Genomic DNA, 20,464 nt, shown 5'->3' with positions numbered 1-20,464 from the left:
CTCTTCTATTTTCCCGCCGCAGGTTGAAGAACCAGATTGTGATTATCACCACTGTCTGAATCAAATTTGGAAAAGTTTCAGATCACGGCTTCCAGTTGAAGGGAGATTGCATTTCGAAAGGGAGATACAGAGAATTGAGAAAAATGTGATGCAATCACAAGGGAAAAAAAAATTGCAACTCTTCATCAGCCATTCTGCCATTGAGAGGAGAGCATTTCAAAAAGGAGCAACCGAGAATTGAAAAAAAATGAGAAATGTATCACATTGAAAAATAAAAATAAAAATCAACTTCTTCCAACACTACTTGCAGAAGTGAACACCATAGCAACAAATCCAAAGCAATGACATACTTAATTTTTTCTGTTCCGAAATAAAAACAAGCCAAATGAAAATAAGAAGTCATCTCCTAAAACCCCACAAAAGAGTATCTCAATTAACCAATAGTAACAATGCTTGACAACTAATACCAGCCTCTTCTGCAATGCCCCGCCTAAATGGCATTCATTAAAAACTAGATAACTGATAACAGCTCAATTATTGAAAACTAATAAAAAGAATCATGAAACTAAGGACGACAATAACAGAGATCCTGTATTATAAAACATCAACTAGAATTAAAAATAAATAAACAGAATATATCCATGGTCCAATAGGCCTCTTTGGTCTTTGGTCTGTATCAATATCTGAGTGTAGACAATTCTTGACCAATAGTAACAATGCTTGACAACTAATACCAACCTCTTCTGCAATGCCCCGCCTAAATGGCATTCATTAAAAACTAGATAACTGATAACAGCTCAATTATTGAAAACTAATAAAAAGAATCATGAAACTAAGGACGACAATAACAGAAATCCTGTATTATAAAACATCAACTAGAATTAAAAATAAATAAGCAGAATATATCCATGGTCCAATAGGCCTCTTTGGTCTTTGGCCTGTATCAATATCTGAGTGTAGACAATTTTTGACATCATGGCAAATAGAATGTGCACAAAAATGAGTTCCATAAGAGGCAAGGAAGATGCTGCGTGGCAAATGTACAAAAAATATATTCCCTGGGGATTGAACTGGAACCACTACGCAATTGCTACCCTTCCCATGAGAGAATAAATCCTACATTTTCAACATTCCTCTTAATTTTGCACACCTTAATGAATTCCTTAATGGTTGAACCCAGCAATTAGTCAAAATGCTAATCTCTTCAAGTAAATCAATCCAAGATGTGGAACTCTTGATTTTGCACACCTGAAAAACACAGAAAATGGAATAAACTAAAACTTGTTTAGGATACTGAGTTGGAAAAGGTTTATCTTCAGAAAATAGAATATATGATACATAAGGAAGATCAAAATACTCTTCATATTGGAACAAGAATACAATTAAAAAAATAACATATTCATACATAATGCTAGTACTAGTGTTTATATTTAAAGCAGCTGGAACAAGAAATATACTCTCTAAAGTTCATCTAGTAGCTGGCATGAAAGTATTCTAAGGAAGTTTGTTAATATTATAAAGAGCTAGACAAATAAACAGAGATGTATTCTGTACATAAGCAGCCACGCCATCCAAGTGCATCTTGAAGCCAATTCTAGTTGTAACCAAGCCAGCCTCTATGACGGCTGCTGATTTTTTGTAGCAGCAGCCTTGTCTGCAGCTTCACGTTTCAGAGCTCTCTTGGCTCGCTGACCAATTTCTTTTTCCTTGTTTGGCCTTGAAGATGTACTGCTTATTGCATTGTATAGATCTAGCAAATTTGTATATATTTTGGTTTTTCTTTTGCAGAACTGGAGGCCAGAGTATAGATCTTTCTAATAAAAAATTTGCAGGTGGATTTGGCTTCATAAAAAAGGAGAACGAATTACTTTTTGAGGGCCAAACCCTCTTCTTTTCCTGCGGCCTGGGTTATTAAATTTTTGGAATTTTTTTTAGGGCCGCAGATCCATCTCAGCCTTCTTTTTTACATCTTCCTCTTGGCCACAAACCTTTTAAGTTTGCCTGTGCTCTTTAACGAATTTTTCTTAGAGGATTTGAACCATTTATTTTTTTTAATTGCCAGGGTTTGTTCTAGCTTGGGTTTATTTTGCAGGCATTGGAGGAAATTTATTTGGGGGCCGCAAGAGCATTCTCACACAAAAAATTTAATTGCGATATTCTTTTTAGAGAGGTCGAGAGGGTTTTGAATGCTCATCTCGAACTCCTTCAAGGATCTTTTAATTTAATTTTTTGAAAAGGATTTTTGGTAGGGTTTTAACCACTTTTTGCAGGCCGCAACCAAGAGAGGGTTTCTCTTTCTTCCAAATGATTTTTTGTTTTGAAGGGATTTTTTGATTTCCAATAATGGTTTTGAGATTTGGAAATCTAATCATTGATTTTGCTAGACCGAAAGTTTTGGAGGGCCTTTATTTTCTTTAGCAGATTATCAACTAACCCTGGGAGATTTTGCAGCAAATCTAACGTTAATTTGGCAGGGTTTCACCAGATCTTTTGGCAGAAAAAATTGATTTCTGAAGGCTTGATTTCACTGTAAATTTTTGTGGGCAGAAGCTGTGTATTTTCTCACTCATTTTCTCAAAGCCGTGAGCTCTTGAAGGAGCATTCTTTACCTGTGCGAAAGTTTGATCTGAAGAGAATTTGCAGCGAGAGTTTTGGGAAGGCTTCAACCCTTGAGACCTTAAAAAAATTTCCCTTACAGAATTTTCATAAAATTTAAATAAAATTCTAACTCCTTTTCTTCAAGACCAAAAGCATTTGAGATTGGCTTTCCTTGCTGGTCGAGAATATTTGAGGCCTTTTCTTCCTCCAGGCCTAGGGCATCTTCATCATCTGGTGTTATAGCATTTGAGCGCTGATTCATTAAGGTCATAAGGTTTCTTAAGGTCTGGTGTGAATCTTTTGGAGGCTAACTTTGTGATTTTGCAGGAAAGGCTTTCACCAAAAAGTTCAAACCACTTTTCTTACAGAGATTCACTACCCATCTTCTAAGCTTGAAATCCAGATCTGCAGGGGTTGTTGTCCTTAAGGCAGTGAGCAAACAGGTTATCAATTCATCTCTTTTTTGAAGCAGTGAAATAGGGTCTCGGCTGCTTTGTTGTAGGTGGATCGGTCTTGTTTTCTTAGGAGATCCCTGTCGTTGTAAGCTTTTATCTCTGTTGTAAATCTCCTTGAAGAGAAGAGTCCTTATCTCTGTCTAAATTGCTTCTTCTTTTGTAATCTCAATAATAAAACTAACCTTGTTGCTTAAGGGAGCCGAATCATTTAAAGAGGGTTTCTTCTAAGGCTTTGGAGCTTATTTTGCGAAGGAGATCGATCACTGTTGCCCTGTGTAATTCCTTCACTGGGCTGTTGTAACTTGAGGATAAATTTTCCATTGTAAGGTCTCATTTCTTATTGTAATTCTCCTCAGGGCTCAAGAGGCTTTTCTCTCTGTCGAAGGGCCTTCTTTGTAACTTCATTAATAAAATTTCAGTTTTCTTGAGGGAGCTTGGGATCTCAATCCCATGGTCTCCCGCCTCCTTGTCTAGAAGGAGGCCCCCTTGTTTTCTTGTTTTCTTAGTCTTAGATCTAATTTGCTAGCTGCTCTTTTTGCATTTAGTTCGATTGCTAATCTTGATCTAGCTACTGAACCTTATATTGCATTGCATCATAATCGCAGCTCTAATCTACTACTTGGCTTAAGTGCACTTGAAATACTTGTCTTTTTTTCATTTGCAATTAAAGTTCTTAAGTAGTTTATTTCTTTTTGTTAGCAATCTCATTTGACATCCTAAAGTTGTGTTTTCATTATTTAAATTTCTTACTTATTCCAAGTGTCTAAATAAGTAAAGAGCACATCTAATTAGCACATTTAAAGGCATTTGAGTAATTGTTCCTAACATTCTAATCATCATTGTTTGTTTGAGTATTTTCTATTGTTTCATTGATTATTGTCATTAGCTAGCAATCTTGTGCTTTGAAGTGTCTATCTACTTTGTGATTACAAGTTTATTGCCATTTTACATTCCTTGAAGCAATATTGATATCATTGTATCCCACTGAAACATTGGATCATCATTTGCATCATAGAGTTAGATTTTGCATCCTTAAAACCTACCTTCAAGCATAAGCTTGGTTGTATAGAAAGTTATGCAAACCTTCTCCATCATTCAATTTGAGGGCCTAAACCCTTACTCAACAATTAAAACAGGTGACCTTGCAATTCTCTTGTGGGTAATCCCTTGTAGGAACAGAGGCACTTGGGTCGTTAGAAGCAAAAGGAGGTATCGTTAATGAAGCCTTAGCCTCCTTCCTTGTACATTCTTTCTACAACCTTGTTTAAGACTAGTTTCAAAACAATTGAGGGGAGGGGCTTCACCTAGATTAAGTATATAACTAAAATTAACCAAGATCTTGCATTTCACCTAGTTTAGTTTGTATTCATCTATCTGGCTTTCTCTAATTTGGCATATTGTTATTTTGTGAGCATCCTATCTTTACTTGCAATATTATATTACTGCTCTTGTACTGTCATTTAATTTCCTTGCTCATTGTCCATTGATATAGTCATATTTATTTGGGCATTTCATTGAAACAAAGTACAAGTTTCTTTCATTCATGCAAGTTATATCTTTTGCTCCTCTTTTAATATTGTACCAACACTTGTCTGGCAGCATTATTTATCTTGTGACTTGAAATATTATTATACTTTTCGAGTGTTGAATATCTATTGAACATTGTTCTAAAACACTGGTTTATCATTGTTAATTTAGTCATTGTCTTATTGAGATCACCTCTTGAACATTTACATTGATCTATTAATAATCAAACTTGCTAAATAATCTTTAATCAAGTTACCTAGATAAATAATTGTCTTGCCCTTAGATCTCCTAGATTTGTTGTTGCAACAAGTTTTCCCTTTCTAACCATCCTTAGGGACTACCCCCCTTAGCTTACTTAGGAGAGAGCTTAAACAGAGTGAGTAGGGAATAGGTGACAGCCCCTACTCGGAGGGTTGTGCCATAAATATTACACCTTGCGGGGTTAGACACTTTTCCTGCATTTAGGTGTACATCTTAGACGACAACATGACATAATAGTTGCAGCCAAAGGAACATCAATCCCATTGAGTTGGACATCTCAACATCTACCTAGTTTCATGATGAATCATGTTTCTCTGTTTTTCTAGTTTTCCTATTTTGTTAGGCCTTTGAATTCCGCTCAGTATTGTCTAGTTTATAGTCATACGACATTTATTCAAGTTCCTACAATACACACTCTGTTTTTGAAGATTTGGTCTAGAAATATTGTCTATTTTTGGACTGATTCCTTGTTTTGCTAGTGGTCAAGTTTCACATGTGGCAGGGCACTGGCAAGTAGGGCTATGAGGCAATATAACTTTCTCTAGTTAATGGTAATTTAGCTTACAAAAAAAAACTTGTTGCTTAGATAATACAAAAAAATTACAAGGCTTTATCTGTTGAGAAATCTAGGGGCAGCTATATTAAATGATTTCTCTTACTTTGATAACTGCTTGTGATGTTCCTTTACTGAATTTGATGTACAAGTTATTAGCTTCTTTATTATTGTGTTCTTTATCATGAAACAACTACCAAACAATGAAGATCAATGAGACAAGAGGACAAAAAATGTAAGTTGTAAGTCAGGGCCAAAACCTCTCCTCTTAGAGGAGAACCCACAATAATTCCTCTTATAGAACTTCCAAATGATGAATTCCAAGACCTGTGACTCATGTCAAAGACCCCTCCAAGACCAAGTCAAATTCCTCTTTGATGAGCTTGTTTCTCCCAAGGTCAAATTAAATCAACACTACAACAACTGTAATTGCTCCTTTGATTGCAATTTCAGACCTACAACTCTTTGACTACAACTTCGGCCTCCACTGCAAAAACCCTAGCTCGCACGTGTGGGTGGAATATGAGAAATTATGCTACCTTTCTCCTTTGCTTGAATAGCCTCCTCTTCCTTAACAACTTGACTTCCTTTCTTGATGATTTTGATCCAAACTTTAGCTCCTTTTGATGGTTTCAATTCGATCTTGCTGCAACAAAATTTTGCCCTAGATTCTTCACACGTGTGAGAGATTTTGTCCCAAAACAACCTCATAAACTTCGATTTCTTCCTTGTGGTTCTTCTTCTCTTTTTCACTCCCCTTTTTGGTCTTCTTCTTGCCTTGATCAAACTTTTTGTGTGCTTGATTGATGTCCCTCAAGTGAGGTCGAATAGTTGCTTGTAGGCCAACTTGTCCTCTGCTTAGGCCGACTTGTCTTGGAGTTAAGTTTGACTTGCCTTGGAGGGTTTCTATGACACATTTTGACTTACAATAATATTCTTGACATGATACAAGATGCCCAAAAGGGTCTTCCTCATATGACAATGACTAAATTGACTTCATGACTCTTATGACAAACCTAGAAGCACTCAATGGGTGCTTGACCTATAAATAATTTTACCTTGAGCATGAAACCCATGCATAAAGAATGACAATAATAAATTTATTTTTATCTTCACATTAAATACATAAGATCATGATTACATTAGACATTATGAAGACCAAACCTAGTTACATATTTCAACGTTATCATTGTTTGTTTTCTAAATTGGGTAATACAAAATAATTACAAGGCTTTATCACTATTTTTTTAATGTGTTTTCAAGCACCAAGTTAAATTGTATTTTTAAATGCTTGGTAGTGATATTATTTGTTTGAATTCCTAGATTTAACCACAAGCTACTTTAGTAGAAAAAAATATATACAAGTTTACTTGTTCAACTACAAATATAGATTCAGCACAATACAACAAACATAAAAAATGTGTAACTAAGTTTAGTGTTCATAAGTATGAAATGTATTCTTGTAATTTATAAAATGATAAGAAATTATTATTGGAGCATGGGTTTCATGCTCAAGATCTTTTATTTTATAGGTCAAGCACCCATTGAGTGCTTCTAGGGTTTGTCCTAGGTTCAAGAGTCAGTATCATATATTGAAGACCCCATGAGCACATTGTATCTTGTAAAGAAAAAATTGTTTTTGTCTTTAAAGAGTCGAAATGCCCTCCAAGATTAAGTCGGCCTAGAAGCTGTCAAGTCGACCTACATGAAGAGCCATGTCTACCTTTGAAGAAGCTTATATATAGAGTGGAACTCGTCCTCCATTAGACACACTCACTCATCTCATTCTATGCAAAGAAGAGGACTAAGAGAGGAAGAGGAAGTCGAAGGAAGTAGAAATGCTTGGTCTAGTTATCTCTCTCCCACGTGAAAATTGAAGCTAGGATTTCTGCGTTGGGGTTATCTTTGGTTCAATTTTGGAGGAAAGAGAGAAAGGAAGTCAAGTGAAGGTGTCTTAGGGTGTCCCACCAGCCCTAAGACTCAAGGAGAGGCAAGCGAAGGAAAGAGGAGGGTATATGAAGAAGATCGAAGTCTTTAAGAGGAGCAATAGTAGTTGCTGGGAGTCAAAATTTTGGATTTACAGTGGGAGGCCGAGTTGATCTTGATCTTGGAGGGTATTTGTTTGAGTCACTAGGTCATGGTATTCGTCAATTGAAGGATCTGTAAGAAGAGAAGAGATTTAAGGGTTTTCCCCTCAAGAGGAGGGGTTTTGGCCCTGGCTTGCAGCCTTTATATTGTGTCATTGTTCTCATTGTTTTGGTAGTTGTTTGATGTATCTCACACTGTAATAATAAGGAAAAAAGCTAATAAGGTCAAAGATAACACAAATAATTATCAAGTTAAAGAGAATTAACATAATCACTATCTTATTGAATTCTCAACATGGTATCAGAGCTAAGGTTATCAAAGAACATCATGAAGTTCTCCTCTACAGTGAAAAATTTAATGAGGAAGATCGCAAGCCATCTCAAGAAAGGTATCAAGGAAGCATGGAGTTTCTTATCTTCTTCAAAGAAGGTATCAATCAAAGAAAAGAATGAAGGTCTCTTCTCGGCTCTCTCTGACACATTCCAAGATGAAGACATTTGGGTAATTGATAATGGTGCATCAAGGCACATGACTGGCCATTCCAATTGATTGAAGACCTTATCAAAAGGAAAATCCACTTATTCGATGGAACTTGGAGATAACAAGAGCTATCCCATGAAAGGTATTGGATCAACCTCCATAAAGCTGGAAGATGGAAGCAACATTCACCTCAACAACATTCTATTTGTTCCAGGTTTGCACAAGAACTTACTTTCCATTTCAAGTCTAGAAGATAAGGGTGATAGAGTAGCTTTCATTGATGGTAAGGTCATTGTATGGAGTAAAGACTCAAGTATAGATCAAGCCAAAGTTATTTGCATTCGAGAAGGAAGACTCTACAAACTAATATCTCCTAGGGCCCAAGCCCTAGTTCACATTGAAATTAGCCCATGTGAACTTTGGCATAGAAGATTTGGTCATCTACATTTCAAAATCCTTCCAACTCTAAGTTCCATAGTAGATGGAATCCCTGATCTAAAGGAAGATCATGAAGGAGTTTGTAAGGGATGTGCATTGGGTAAGAACACCAAGAGACCATTTGGAAGTAATGCTTCACAGTCAAAAGAAATCTTGGATCTCATTCACTCTGATGTATGTGGCCCTATGATTCCTAAATCTCTTGGAGGTCATCTATATTATGTTACATTCATCGATGATCATTCAAGAAAAACATGGATTTACATAATGAAAACCAAGGACGAAGTATTTACAAAATTTCAAGAATTCAAAGTTGAAGTGGAACCTTACAGAAAGAAGAATCAAGATATTAAGATCTGATAATGGAGGAGAATATACATCCAAAGATATTATAGAATTCAGTAAGGAATTTGGGATTAAGAGGGAGCTAATAGTCCCATATAATCCCAAGCAAAATGGAATCTCAGAACGAAAGAATAGATCCATTGAAGAAAGTGTAAAAGCAATGTTACAAAATCAGGATCTACCTAAAAGTTTTTGTGGGGTGAAGCCACGAACACAATTGTCTACATTCAGAACCAAAGTCCCCACAGATATTTAGACAACAAAACTCTGGAAGAAGTGTTCACTGGAAAGAAGCCATTTGTAGATCATCTCCGGATCTTTGGGTGTCCTGTATATATCCACATACCAAAGGACAAGAGAAAGAAGTTGGATCCTTCAAGCATAAAGGGAACATTTTTTGGGTATAGCAACTCATCGAAAGCCTATAGGATCTACATGAAAGATGGGCATCACATAGAAGTTAGTCGTGATGTCACATTTGATGAAAGCATAGCTTTCAAGAAAGCAAAGGAACTTTCCATAGACTCTAATGATGAAGAACTTCCGGTATTTGAGGAGGAGGTGGACAAGGGAAAAGAAGAATCACACCATGAAGAAGAAGGTCCTAGTGAGCCTGTTCAATCTGTGGTCATCCCTGAAATAAGAAGAAGACCTAATTGGTTAAAAACTACTCTACTTGATGCAGAAGGTCATGAGGCAACAAAAGGATCATTTAGAAAAAGCAAGAAACCCAAAAGATATTTTGGGTGTGCTGCATAAATGACAAAACTAATAGAAGTAGAACCATCCACTTTTGACGAGGCTGTAAATAATCAAGAATGGAAAGATGCCATGAATGAAGAATATCAAATCTATAATGAAGAATGGAGTCTGGGAGATCGTACCTAGGCCCAAAGATAAATATGTGGTTACTTCCAAATGGATCTATAAGATCAACATGCAGCAGATGGAAGTATAGATAAATATAAAGAAAGATTTGTGGCTAGGTGTTTCTCTCAACTTGAAGGCATCGACTATGAAGAAACATTTTCTCCAACAACAAGATATACAACGATTCGATCATTAGTCTCTCTGGCAGCATCGATAGGATGGAACATCCACCAAATGGATGTCAAGACTGTGTTTCTGAATGGCATAATAGATGAAGAAGTCTATATAGAGCAACCCTTGGGATTCAAAGTTAAAGCTAAGAAGGCATATGTTTGCAGATTGAAGAAAGCATTATATGGCCTCAAGCAAGCACCAAGGGCATGGTATGCTAGAATGGATGCATACCTACAAAGTATAGGCTTCGCAAAAAGTTATGTTGATCTGAACCTCTATATTAAGGTTGTAGATGGAGGACTAGTAATCATTCTTTTGCATGTAGATAATCTTCTCTTGATACGTGTAGAAGGTCGAATTGAAGAATGTAAGAAGCAACTAGCAACAGAATTTGACATGAAGGATCTGAGGTTGATGCATTACTATTTGGAACTAGAAGTCTAGCAAGGACCTAATGAAATTTATTTGGGTCAAGGAAAGTACGTAATCAAGATGTTGAAGAGGTTTCATGTGATGGATTGCAAACCTATGACCGCTCCAATGATCACTAACTTGAAGAGACTAAGGAGTTATGAATCTATCCATGTGGATCCCTTCCAAGTATAGGCAACTTATTGGCTCATTAATGTACTTGGTGAATACTCGTCTAGACATATGCTTTGCAGTAAATATTCTCAGTCAATTCCAAGTGGAGCCAAAGCATGATCATTGGGTAGCAACGAAACATATTTTGAGATATCTACGAGGAACCATCAACTATTGTTTGAAGTATGTTAGAATAAATGATGTCCAACTGATTGGATATACAGATTCGACTGGGAGGTAGTGAGCAAGATGGAAGGAGCGCTACAGGGGGATGCTTCAGTTTGGGATCCTCCATGGTCTCATGGATGAGCAGAAAGCAAGACACAGTTGCTTTGAGTAGTGTTGAGGTTGAATATGTTGCAGCTTGTGAAGTAAGCATAGAAGCAGTATGGTTGAGGAAGTTGCTATCTGACCTGTTTGAAGGTCTAATGAACCCTATAATGATACTTTGTGATAACAATAGTTGTATACGTTTGTTTGAAGATCTAGTTTTTTATTGGAAGACAAAGCATATAAACAATAAGCATCACTATATTCGAGAGCTAATGCAAAATGGTGTGTTGCAGCTACAGTATATCTCCACTAATGAGGTAGCTGACATATTGACAAAATTGCTTCTGAACAAGAAGCTTGTGTACTTGAGAGACAAGCTTGGTTTGGTTGATGTATACTCCCTAATTGAGAAGGAGAGATAGACACTACATTCTTGTCTTCATTGGGGAAGAAAGAATGGAGGATTGGGTAACCATCTGGCATTCGATACTCTTTGAGAATGAGGTAGGGAATTCAAGACAAGAGTAGTCGTGGACCGATATTCTTTGAGGATTAGCTACCCAAGATAAGAATAGTCCAACGAAGGTCATACTCGGTGAACACCTGGGTGGAGTATGTACCTTGAGAGACAATGATTATGGTGTCTATAAGTCATTGGTCTCGCCAGCATTGTGCTCTAATCTTGTGAAGAGATAGAGTTGTTAATCAAGGCCTTGCTATGTGACAATGCTGGTTCAATGTGATGCTAGACAGATGGGTTACCAATCTGACTCTTTTTATGAGATCTTTTCAGATTGAGAATGACTATGTTCCTCTTATGAATACCTCCCTAGTTAAGAGGGAGTGTTGAAAAATGTGTAACTAGGTTCGGCCTTCATAAGTATGAAATGTATTCTTGCAATTTATAAAATGAAAAGAAATTATTATTGGAGCATGGTTTTCATGCTCAAGATCTTTTATTTTATAGGTCAAGCACCCATTGAGTGCTTCTAGGGTTTTTCCTAGGTTTAAGAGTTGTTGTCATATATTGAAGACCCCATGGGCACATTGTATCTTGTAAAGAAAAAATTGTTTTTTGTCATTAAAGTGTCAAAATTCCCTTCAAGATTAATTTGGCCTAGAAGCTATCAAGTTGGCTTACATGAAGAGCCATGTCTACCTTTGAAGAAGCCTATATATAGAGTGGGACTCGTCCTCCATTAAACACACTCACTCATCTCATTCTATGCGAACAAGAGGACTAAAAGAGGTCAAAAGAGAAGGACAAAGAGGAAGTCGAAGGAAGTCGAAGTGCTTGGGCTAGTTATCTCTCTCCCATGTGAAAGTCAAAGCTAGGGTTTCTGCATTGGGGCTCTCAAGACAAAAGCAACAAGCTATCAAACAATTACTCTAAATGATTTTGGGCATGACCTCGATCCAATTTTATATATTCTCTAGAGTCAAAAATAGTACTCTCCACACCTCAAAGCGGGAACACAATGATAAAAGAAACTCTCCTACACCTTTAAAGGGGTAAGTAAATGGATGAAATGATGAAGTTTAGTGGTAAACTAAAAACCACCATTGTTCAAATCAAATTGGTTAGTGGTCATCCAAAACCACCACATTATTCAAATGAAAATGGTTAGTGGTAAACCATAAACCACCAGATTATTAAAATCAAATTGGTAAGTGGTCATCCAAAACCACCACATTGTTCAAGTGAAAATGGTTCGTTGTAAATCATAAACTACTAGTATCCATCAAAGATAGCTAGTGGTCAACCAAAAAAACCACCAAATGAAGTGAAGATGGTTAGTCGTCAACCAACAAAACCCCCACACATAAAGAATCTGTGACAACATTGCACGAAGCGGGGACGATTGTTGTAAGCAAACCGTCAGAAGCATCATTTTCCAAAAATCTGGGAATCGAAGCGTCTATTATATATACATAATTTTTTTATTTTTTTATTTTTTTGCATTTATATTAAAAAAAAAATCCAAAATACCAAATTAGTTGTAGAAGATATGAAAACATGCATATTTATACATGAATCAAGATAGATATGGCATCCATAATACATCAATGATTAATTATTCAAGCATCAACCATCTAGAATCTAGATTCCTGTCCTCTTGTCTAGCCTTTGCCTATAGTTTGATTCTCTAGGGATATTAGTCAACATTGCCCAATTTTGATCAAACTGCCTAATCCAAGCCTTATAATATGGTAGAGAAGGCTTAACATGCATGATCAATCATTTTGAATTGAGTGAAGTCTAAATTTTTTCCAAGGCCATGACAAAGGAGTTAAACAATCAACACCACCAACACTGGGGTATATATAGGGCTTGGTACTCTTGATTAAATACCAATTGCATATTGTCCTACATGATATAATCTAATGAAATGCCACAATCCCATTGATCCTGAAATCCTGAAAATTGTTAAGTCTATTGAATTTTGAATGGGATATGAAATTCTATTTTCTCCATATGAAGTCTGATGAGGTTGGAACCACTCTCAAACATCCTAAGTCATGTCATGGTAATGTTAAAAATTTAAGTAAAAGGATGAAAATGAAAGATAAAGGAGAATGTCACATTTACTTTAAGAATTTAACACTACCATTAGGGAGCATCTAGGAATCATCTAGGGAGCATCAAGGGGGCACCTTGGTGTTGGAAAATGTAACTAGTTTTGGTCTTCATAATTGTCATTGTACTCATGTCAATATGTATATCTTATGTAATAAGAAAAAGAAGAAAGAAAATTATTATTTTAAAGCATGGGTTTCATGCTTCTTTTGATTGGTCTTCTAGGTAAAGAATGTTCTTCGTGCTTCTAGCGTTTGTCATGTCATAAGATTTATTGCCATGAGTCAGGAGAGTCAATGTCATGTATATAAGACCCATTTTGGGCAAGTTGTACCATGTAAAAGAAATCATTTTGAGTCAAGACAAACAAAATAAGCCTCCTAGCACAAGTTGACCCTGCTAGAGGCAAGTTGACCCAAAGAAGGATATTCGACCTCCACAAATGAGTATAAATAGAAGTTGTTCGACCTCATTTGGCAACAAGTTTGATCTGCAATCAAGAAGTTTGAAACTTTGATCTGGGGTGCAAAATCCAAGAAGGAAGACAAAAAAGACAAGGAGAAGAGAAGTTGAAGCTACAAGAAAAATCAAGTTTCTGGTCAAAGTTTTACCCTGATTTCTCTCACACATGCGAAGATTCTGAGTTGCAACAAGGGTCGAAATTGCATACATACTGCAAGTCTGAAATATTGAAGTTGGCGGCCGAAATTCTGAGTTTGGTGCAATTTTGGAAGGGTTAGACTTTTGGAAAGGTTTCTTGGAAGATTGACTTGGTGCTAGAGGAGGCTTTGGTCTTGAGGTTTGGGTCTTGGTTTTCTCATTTGAAGAAGATTCTATAAGAAGAGGGGATTTTTTGGGTTTTCCCCTTGGAGGGGTTTTGCCCTAGCTTAGAGCCTAATTTCTGTGTCTATTGTCTTTATTGTTTTTACACTTGATAATTGTTTGATGAAGATCTAATAAAGAAACACAAGAAGATAAATAAATTTCATAAACAATTATTAAGGTAAAGGAGAAATTGAATTAATCACTGCCCTATTGCATTTTCTAATATGCTATCAGAGCTAAGGTGAACAAGAGAGGGCAGTTGAAAAGATAAAAAGAAGATGTTGCTTCTCAAGGGGAATCATTTGCAAGGAGGACACAAGGAAAGAAGAAGGTGTATTGACCTAGAAGGAGGCTCACTACATTGTAGAAGACCCCATCATCAAGCCCTCATTGAAGAAAGAATAAAGTTCTCATTGAAAGTTCTCTAGTATACTTCATCTTGAAAAAGAAGGAAGCAACAAGGAGTTTTGGGATCATCATTCACTCTTTGAAGTTATTGAAGACATCATTATTGAAGGCATCCTAGAAGATATCAATCTAGGGCATCTTTGAAGTCCCATTGGAGGTCTTGAAAACTTCAAGAAAGTTGGAGACATCATCAAGAAGGAATCTTGGTTAACAAAGTACGTAGTATATTATATTCTCTGTCTCAATCTACATATAACATGGCCACATTTTGCAAGGAAAGCAACAAGCTCGTTGGATCAGCAAACATCCTGGCATGGAAGAAGAGGATTGACTTGCCACTCACAAAAAATGAAGTCATGGAGTATCTCCTTGGAAAAGTAGTTGAACCAAGCAAAGAGAAGACTCAAGAGTTAGCAAAATACAAAAAGGGAGAAGTAAGGGCACAAAGGATCATTGTTGAATCCATTAAGGATCATCTTGTTCCTTTTGTTGTTGATCTAAAGACATTAAAGGCTATGTATGACAAGTTGGTAAAGTTGTACTCTATAAGTACACAAGGTCAAAATATTTCCTTGAGGAATCAACTATATAGAATAAGGAAATCAAAATATAAAAACATGGTCATCTATCTAATGAAGATCTCACAAATAAGAGACTAGTTGCAAGGGCTTGGAGAGACTATTATAGACTCTGAGATGACTAGTTGTGTATTAAATGCTTTGCCACCTAATTGGAGTAGTTTTGAAACAAGCATCTACTCAAAGAAAGATACTACACCTTTTAATGAATTGTGGGCTCAATGTATCTTGGAAGAATCTAGGATCAAGGCAAAGGATGATATTGAATCAAATGAAAGATCTCAAGCCTTCATTGCAAGAACCAAGAAGTTGAGGAAAGGGAAGTTTGGAAAGTCCAAGAAGAAGACAGACATGTCCAAGATTCAATGCTTTGGATGCAATGAGTATGGACACTTTAAAAGGGATTGTCCAAACAATAAAGTAAGCAACAAAAGGAAGGAAAGAAATGAAGCTCACACAACTAAGGAAAAGGAAGAACCTGATAAGAAGCCAAAAGGGGAAGATCCAAAGAATCTCTATTATAGAAGGAAGTCTCATCTCTGTCAAGTTATTTATATAATTTTGTCTTTCTTTTATTAAGTAGAATGTAGAGTAGCATGTATTATTACTCTAGAAGAGTCTTGGTTTTGTAAAAAGCATGGCATCATAGATAGAAGCACATGATAGTAGAAAGATTAGAATCTACTTTAATTTTCTTTGGGGAAGATCATCTAGAGAATGAGAAGTTTGGGACCATATTGCATATTATAGTTCATCCAAACATTTTGTAACTGTTGAAGAATCTAGGGCATGGAGTTAATGAGATTCTTCTTAGCATGATAACTATTTGTGAGATATTTAATATTTAGCTTATTAGCATATTCTTTAATGTTAGTGTGTCTTTTTTATTTCATCAAATAGCTACCATAACAAACAGAGAAGAACACAAAATGTTGGCTTTTTGCCAGGGCAAAACCTCTCCCTCTTGGAGAGGAAAACCCACACAAAATTCTTCTTATAGAGATTACAATTGACGAATACCAAGACCATGACCTTTGACTTATTCAGCCACTCCAAGACCAAGACACCAATCCTCTTCTTTGTCATTGCTGAGATCATCGTCATTGCACTGCTGAGACCTTCATTACTGTTGCCATCACTGAGAACATCATTGCTACATCTTCATAGAGACCTTCGCCATATCAACGAGGCCATCATACCATTCTTCATCATCACCTTGGTTCATGTAATGCTCTAAGATCTTATCATGATATAGTCTTTGATAGGATTACGATCAAGACTATTATGCCAAGAACATCACTGTGTTCAATACGTTGATAGAGTATTATGTCGAGACAATATGTATGTTAAGATAGTGTGTGTCACTGTGAGGACTATTCATAAGGTATACCAAGACCATGACTACATGCCGAGACAGAGACCCGAGACCTTCTTTATTGCACCTGAGACTGTATCTCTATGGCATCCATCTGAAATTGTCTTATTGTTTTGCCATTTGAACTGCAAGGATTTCAGACCTGTAACCATCCAAAAGTCACAAAGAATGTGAGTCTCTATCCTCACCCGAAGTTCTAGAGAAGTCTAAATTTGTGCCCTCCTGTAATGCAGATTGCAGACCTGTACCCAACCGAATTATGTCTAAGAAATGTGAGTTTTTGTTCTGCTCTTTTGCGGTGACCCTAGCTGGGTATATATAGTGGTTATGTCTCCATATTAAGCCGACTTGACCAAGTGAACCATTGTGTCTCCTTTTGCAAGCCGACATGACTTCTATTTAATTCATTTGTTCGCCAAAGTGAAGAGGATTGTGCTTGTCATTACTAGAGGGTTGTTAAACACCATTTTATAGTCCTATATACATTACATATATGCTCAAGAAGAGCTCTTTACACATGGCTTTGACTTTCCTAGACCTATGGAATGAGCAAGAAACTTATTCTTATAATTTACAAAAATAATATTTCTTTTTCTTGACAAGTACAAAGATCAAAATTACATTTGTAAATATCGAACCTAGTTACACTTTCTTCAATACTCCCTCTTAACTAAGGATGTATTTATAATGGTATTTGGTCATTCTCAATCTAAAGAATTTCTCATAAGAAGAATATGATTGGTAACCCATCTGTATAGCATCATAGTAACCAACATTGTTTCCACAGCAAGGCCTTAATTGACAGCTCTATTTCTCATTAGATCAGAGCACAATGTTGGCGAGACCAATGACTATAGACACCTTCATCATTGTCTCTCAAGGTACATACCCACGCGGGTGTTCACTGAGTATGACCTTCTAGGACTATTCTTATCTCGGGTTTTGTTGTCCTCTGTGATAATTCTAGGTTAGGTAATTATGCCAGATCATCTAAAATATTTTGGTTGTTTTTAAATTTGTGGAAGACCAATGTTTTAAGCTTATGTAAACAGGGATTGTGTCCTAATTTCTCTCAACGCAATGAAAGGGTTGTTTCTTTACTTCTAAACATTTATTTAGCTTAAAAGATTTGTAATGAAGAATTCAAAGAAAATATGAGTTTTAAGTATTCAGATAGAATATTTAAAATAATCATAAGACAGATGCTAGTAAACTATGTTCACTAACCAACAAAAATGCATCTAAATTCATGAAGAATTGACAATTAATTGATGTAGAGGAGTTTATTTAGACAAATAGTCTAATGAACTAGTCTCTGTAATTGATTATAACTTCGTAGGAGATTTAAGATAGACTGATATTCAATTTATATCTTACTCAAATTTCTTCATAAAACCAAATACATGTTGAAATAACAGAATGAAATGAATAACATAAAGAAAACTCACAGAGATAACAAGTTGTTTGAAACAAATTCAGAATCCTTTTATTGATATCAGATAACTTTAGATACATGTAATTTTGCTTCAAATAAACTTAGCCCAAAGGTGCAACCCTTTACAATTTGAATTGGGAATTATTTATACAAATGTTCCCAAATTATCTAAAGCAAAATATCTAGATACATTGGAAAAATATCTAGATTTGTTTCTACAAAAATAGTACATAAATATAGGGAAATGAAGTTGTTGAGGTTGTTGTCTCTAGGTTTGAGGATTCTGGTGTTGATGTGGCTGATAACCCTGCTATTCTACTGATGATTGTTGCTGACTCATTACTTTAGCAACTTACATAATTCTTCCCATCTTTCTCAATCTGGAATCTGGTATTTGATTAATCTTCTAAAAGTTTCATCTTCCTCAGTATATTTTTGAAAAGTTGGTTTTACCACAAATAAATGATTTATCTCATGCTTAATGAGTAAATCATAACTGAGGCCTTCTATAAACGCTTTACCTGTGATTGTGCCTTTGATCTTTGCAAACCTAGATTTATCATTGGCAATTGAACATAATTTCGTTTGATATTCTTCTAAATCAACTAATTTATCTGCAACTACCTGTAATCCAAGCAATCCCTTTTAGTGTAAAACTAGAAATTTCTTGTGAAACCTCTGGATACTTGATTCAAAGTTATGGTGCTTATTTTCTAGCTGCAGCATCAAATTCTTCTTAGTGATAACTCTTCTCACTTCCATTATGGTCTCTGTCCTGTCTTCTATATCATATTCCTCCAATTCATCTTTGGTTTTGGAATTCAAAACCCTTATCAATGCATGTGCTCTTCCTAGCTTAAGCCAAATCTTTCTTTACATCTAATATGGCTTGCTTGCCCTCTGTGCTAGATCATCATGCTCAAAGATTATTTCAATTGAAGACCATATCTCAGTAATGGCTTCATTTATCTGGATCCAGATACATTCTCTAGCCTGTGTGATAGTATCAATCATAATAGATTAGCTTTCTAGGAATTGAACTCTTTGTGTCAGCTTGTTTGAATTCTGCAACTCAGCTAAATAAGCGTTATCAATCTTTATTTTTTGTTCTTGTAAATTGTTAAGCTGACTCCTTAGTTTTTCGACCTCTTGCCCCTTAATTGACAAATCTTCCATAGCCTCTGCCATCTCTGTTGCTGGATCAATAGATGTAGTTCCCTCTCCTGTTGTAGTCGCTGATGTAGATGCTGGTGTTCTATTAGATGTTGGGATTCCGTTCTTCTGCTGCTTTTACATTCATGGGATCATATCCCAATTTTATCACTAAATCCTCTAAGGATTTGATCTTGGTATCTTTTGTTGAAGAAGAAACTTTTTCTAACTTTAACTGAGACTATACATTGTCTAATGCCTGTTGTAGTTTAGATGTTGCCATGGCTGAACTTGTAAGGGAAGAATAGATCATTTTACCAGATTGCTCATGTAGGTCAATCTAGTCAATAGGATGAATCAAATATGTATCAAACATAAAAATAGACTTGGTATAATCATCAACACTCTTAGGATGAGTGACTTTGGGCTCTAGAAACATTATTTGCATCTTTCCCTTCTCAGTGTCGAAGGTAGAAAGTAGCATGTGTTGAGTAGATGATGTATGCTTCCAAAACTGTGTGTAGGTGGAAGCCTTCAAAGCTTCATTCCTCAACTTGATTTCATTGTAAATTGTGAAGATACTCTTCTCTTTCTGATTTTGTTGCAATTTTCCTGTCTAAGATGATGACACATTTGGACTGGATGAAGATAAATGAGAGCTTATAACCATTTATTCTCTACTAGAAGATGATGATATGAATGGGCCTATTAGCATAATTGGGCAATGTTGTGTAGTGGCATTTGAATGTGTATCACTTGTACAAGCTCTATGAATTTTAAATTTCTGGGCTAAAGTTGTTGTTTCCATGCGAGAAGCACTATCTCTGGGCCTTTTATATTGTTTTTCTTCTCTTAAGGGAGTCTGTGATGGTGTAGATGTTATAACCTATTCCTCTACTTCCTGAAGTGTGTTTTCTTGCCATTCATCCTAGTTCATAAATTGTTTTATCTCGGGCCTGGGAGTATGAGTATATGGGGTTCTTTTTTGTTCTACCGTTAGTTTTGAAATTACTCCTAGGGGATCATAAGACCAAGAGAAACTAAGCTTAAAGTTCATCTGTCTGAGGAGATTTTCTACTTCCTTGCCTGTTGCTCTAGCATTACAAATAAAGGGCCCTACTTGAGTTTTAATCTTAAATTGAGCCCTTTTCTTTGCTGCAATAAAGTGTAGTTGATCCATGTTGATCATTTGTCTGATATACTCTACCCCTCGTGAGCGGCGCCATCGCCCCTAAACACACACAAGAAGCAATTTTATAATTAGTAAAATACTATTAAATTAGTTTTTTTTAGGGTAATTGGATTTTTCTAGACATTCTGGTATAGCTACAAGTAATTTAGTGGTATTGCCGAACAATAGAGCCACCAATAATTCACTGGTATTTTACCATAGGCAACGGCAGTTACAGGAGATCGTGCTGAAAAAACGGGGGTCACAGGAGATAGCAGAAAGAGGGCGAAAATGC

General features: G+C 36.0%; 1 protein-coding gene across 1 annotated transcript in view; it reads right to left on the bottom strand.

Moving 5' to 3' along the window:
• Nucleotides 1–861: 861 nt before the first annotated feature.
• Nucleotides 862–20,464, bottom strand: part of LOC149237810 (uncharacterized) — a 273,154-nt gene continuing 253,551 nt past the window's right edge. The window contains exon 3 of the transcript XR_016246327.1: nt 862–1,248. The gene's annotated coding sequence lies outside the window, so the exon portion shown is untranslated. The remainder of the gene's footprint in view (nt 1,249–20,464) is intronic.

This window comes from Pinus tabuliformis, chromosome 8 (assembly GCF_031772625.1).
Source record: "Pinus tabuliformis cultivar Carrire ecotype Pingquan chromosome 8, CPIR1, whole genome shotgun sequence".
Lineage (NCBI taxonomy): Eukaryota > Viridiplantae > Streptophyta > Pinopsida > Pinales > Pinaceae > Pinus > Pinus tabuliformis.
This window is presented reverse-complemented; position numbering and strand designations above follow the sequence as displayed.